Source organism: Bubalus bubalis, chromosome 3 (assembly GCF_019923935.1).
Source record: "Bubalus bubalis isolate 160015118507 breed Murrah chromosome 3, NDDB_SH_1, whole genome shotgun sequence".
NCBI classification, from domain to species: Eukaryota; Metazoa; Chordata; class Mammalia; order Artiodactyla; family Bovidae; genus Bubalus; species Bubalus bubalis.
The window spans coordinates 150,474,143-150,478,516 of NC_059159.1; the positions used below are offsets into that span (position 1 = coordinate 150,474,143).

Below are 4,374 nucleotides of genomic sequence, written 5' to 3' on the forward strand. Positions count from 1 at the left end.
GGTGAATCAGAATGGAAATGGTTTTACACAAAATACTGTCTTAGTTTCCATTTTTTTAAATAAAGAAGTATTTCCAAATATTTTTCTTAAAACAATTTTTTTTGCATACCATAAAATCCACCCATTCAAAAATTAATTTTTAGTAAATTGTCTTTATGATTTAGTAATTTTTAGTAGATTTACAGGATTTTATAAGCATCACTACAGTGTAGTTCTAAAATGTTTCTAGCACCTTAAAAAACTTCAAACTTCCTTGTGAGATTTCCCTGGTGATCCAGTGGCTAAGACTCTGAGCTCCCAAAATAGGGGGTCCAGATTCGATCCCTGGTCAGGGAACTGGATCCCACATATTACAACTAACATTTTGCATGCTGCGACTAAAGATCTTGCGTGCCACAATGAAGGCTGGAGATCCCACGTGCCACAACTAAGAACATCACAGTCCAACAAATAGATAAATGTTTTAAAAAATCATTAAAAAATAAATAAAAATATTCCTTGTGCCCATTGGAGTTAATCCCCAGTCCTTGCTGCTTTCCACCTCATCTTCCCCACAGGCATCAACTGATCTGCTTTCTCTCTCAATAGATTTGCTTTGTTTGAACATTTCATATAAATAGGACCATGCCACCAGAGAAGACCCAAAATAGAATCATACTGGTGGTCTACTGTGTCTGGTTTCTTTCTCACAGCATGACAATTTTGGGTTCATCTATGTTGTAGTGTGTATCAATAGTTTGTTCCTTCAGAGTAGTCTTGCATTCACCAGTTGATGGACATCTCCGTTGTTTCCGCTCTCTGGCTATGATGAATAATGATGTTATGGACATTTGTGTACAAGTCTTTTGTGGACGTATATTTTCCTTTCTCTTGGGTAGATTCTAAGGAGTAGATTTGCTGGGTGGATGAATAAATCTATGTCTAAACTTTTAAGAATCTGCCAAACTGCTTTCCAAAGTGGTGGCACTGTTTTGCATTCCCACTAGATTGGATTTTTATAAAAAGTGCGCTTCATGCCCTCTTAGCAAATGGTGACACCCTACCCTGAGGATAGATGAATCTTTGAGGCCGCCAGCAGGAGTGGCCCAAAGATCAGCCAAACTGTAGGTCACATGACTGGCAGAACCACTTAGTATGAATTTCTATAAAACAAGCCATCAGTCTTGGCAGTCTCTCACCATGCATCCTGACAACCATAAGAACCTTCACCCAATGCATCAATTCACTTAGACATGTGGAAATACATTTTACAGCCAGTTCCTCCTGGCAAGACCACTAAGACACAAAACTGCCAAAATCAGAGGCTTAAGGGAGAACACTTTTTTTCCTGGTTGGGTATTGGATCATAGTACTTGATCTACAAACCTCCGGTCTAAAGTTATGTATGCACGTCATCTGCATGGTCCATCTGCTGTATAAGACATGTTGGGAGAAATGGCAGCCCTCATCCATTGTTTTCCCAGCAGTAATGAGTTTCCATTTATTTCTTGGAATCAATTGGTTCTTCAAAATTTATAAAACATTCACACCATAAATTCACTTCCCAGACCACAATTCTCCCTGTACAAATACAGTATATTCTGACTAGATTAACATTCAGTATTTACATTATTTTGATCGTGCAAATATTACTGAGAACTGAGCCATGTATTACATGGCAATTATTTTTCCTTTTCTGCACCAATTTCTTACATTCCTTGGAGTTGAAAGGTTGCCTTTTTAATTTGTTTCAGATTCTTTGTACTTATCATGAGTAGTATCCCAAGTTCCATCAGGAGTCTGAACTGCCTCTCTCTGTGTTCAGTTTTACATTCCTGAAGCATGCTTCCCTGTCACCCTCTGCCTGCTCTTGCAAGGCCATCTTGGAAGTCCCCTCATTATCACCCCAGAATTCCCCTTCCCCTCTGTCTGGGATTGGGTCCCATTTCCTGCATCCTATGGCTTCCTCTTTTAAATATTTGCCCTGATGGGTGAGGGGAAGTACATCTCATAGTAGCTGCCTGAGGAAAAATGCAGAATTTTTTTTGAGATACTTTTTTTTTATATACATAGTGAAAACTTTTGGAATTAGCCAGCCAGACTTAGTTTAGATGATCCCAATTTTGTTGGTAATGTCCAAAGCATCATAGTCAGGAGCCAGTCGTACATATGCCTTCTCTCCGTCAGGCCTGATCAGAGTATTGAGCTGACATGTCAATGGGATAGAGGTTCTTCACAGCCTGTTTAATTTGGTGCTTGTTGGCCTTGACATCCACAATGGATACCAATGTGTTATTGTCTTCTGTTTTCTTTATGGCTGACTCGGTGGTGAGGGGGAATTTGATGATGGCATAGTGGTCAAATCTGTTTCTCCTAGGAGTGTTCTTCTGAGGATATTTGGGCTGCCTCCTGAGCCACAGTGTTTTGGGCCACTGGGAAGTGGGTGACGTCCAGATCTTTTTTTGTGTGTGTGGGTGTGGGCGCCTTTCAACACTGCTTTCTTGGCCTTCAAAGCCTTTGCTTTGGCTTTGGCTTTAGGAGGGGTAGGGGCTTCCTTCTTTGCCTTCAGTGCCATCTTCATGAAAAGGCTTTTTTGAGACTTGGAATATCTAAAACTGTCTTTGTTCTATCTTCACCTTTGTTGATTATTTGGCTGGGTATAAATGTCTAATCAGAAATAATTACCCCCTCACTATTTTGAAGGCATGGCTCTAGGGACGTCTACTTTCCAGTGTTTCTGATCCTGACTCTTTATATGTGACCTGCTTTTCTTTCTCTGTCTCTCTCTGTGTGTCTCCCACTGAGGCTTTTCAACATAGAAAGGTCTCATTGTACCCCAATCTTGGTCAATCTCAGTATTCATGTTCTTCAGTTCAAGGAAATTTTGATATTATTTTATTATTTCCTCTTCTCGTTTTCCATCCCTTCCTTATCTCCTTTCCTTTCTCCCTCTCCTCCCCCCTCTATCTCTACCTCTTTCTTTTTTCTTCCTGAAATTCCTACAATTTGCTTGATGAATTTTTTGATATGGTGTTCTAATTTCTTATCTTTTCTTCTTTCCATCTTTTTGTAATTTTGTTCAGCTTTCTAGATATCCCCAAAAATTTCTGTTGGGTTTTAATTATCAGAAAGTAAGAGCAGGCGCCCTTTGTGGTGGACTTACTGTGGCAACATTTGCCAGCCCAGCCTTTCCCTGGTGGTGCTTACCCTTGTCTGCATGGGGTGTGTCAGGACAGATGCCTCCATCCCACTTTCTCCAAAGCAAAAACAACTTATCTTCAGCAGGGTGGGTAGGAAGCTATAGCCTGGATGTGGATGGTTGGGGAAAGACCTTGGAAACTACCTCTAAACAGACTTTCAAGTAAGCCTGCTTACTTCAGCTCATACTCTTTACATGCTAGTCCCCAGGTACCTGGTGTTGCTAACTCCTAAGGCTGTAGGTCAGTCAACAGTCTGGTTGACCAGAGCTGCCAAAGCCAAGGCCTGGCTCTAGCCTGTGACTGTGAACCGTTACTTAAGCTCTCTGTGCCTCAGTTTCTCCATCTATAAAACAAAGATAGTGCGGTGTATATGTAATTTGGGAATTTGCAAAAATGAAAGACCATTTAAAGTACTTAGAAAAGTATTTGGCACATCTTTTTCACTATTACTATTTTGGAGGTTCTTGGTTTAAATTTCTGGTTTCTTTGATAAGGAAGTTCTCAAGATTTCCAATGTGCAGCCGACACTGGGAACTCTGTTGCAGAGGAATTTCACATTGTGAAGTTCTCCAAGAGTTCTATTGAACTCCTTGAAGATGCTGTGTAAGGAATTTGCCAAGATTTGGTCTTATCAGGCTTCTCAAGGTTGACCACCTTGATGTCCTGAGATGTTGGCAGGTGGAACCATTTCAGTCTGTTGGGTACTGTGGCTGGAACATATCCAGGGGGTGTGCTTTCAGTTTGGGATGACTGACCTGATTTGCACATTTACTGTGTGGTCAATGGACATTGTTCATGTGGGAAGTAATTGGGTAGCGTAACTGGGAACCATCAACATCTACTAAATCCAGGAATGCCAGGTGATGCCAGCCATCTTCATGGTGACACACCCACCAGGGAGTCCTTGTCTGAGAACCATGACAACACAGAGGGGCTGCCGGTGCCTGCAGTGGGAAAACATACAGAATTTTAATTCTCAGTCTTACTAAGTGCATCAAAGACAGTGAAGTCCTTTCTAGGGTACCAGTGTCAGCGTATTGATGCCTCAGCATTGTTGCTTCTGACTCCACACATGAAGAATAGATAATATGTATAATTAATATATGTAAATATTATGTTGACAAAGATCGTATAAGTAGGTTAGTATATATGCATGCATGCTTAGTCATTCAGTTGTGTCCAGCTCTTTGTGAAC

General features: G+C 40.8%; 1 pseudogene; it reads right to left on the reverse strand.

Moving 5' to 3' along the window:
* Window positions 1–1,719: 1,719 nt before the first annotated feature.
* LOC123332436 lies at window positions 1,720–4,122 on the reverse strand (annotated as a pseudogene).
* Between the last annotated feature and the right edge of the window lie 252 nt (window positions 4,123–4,374).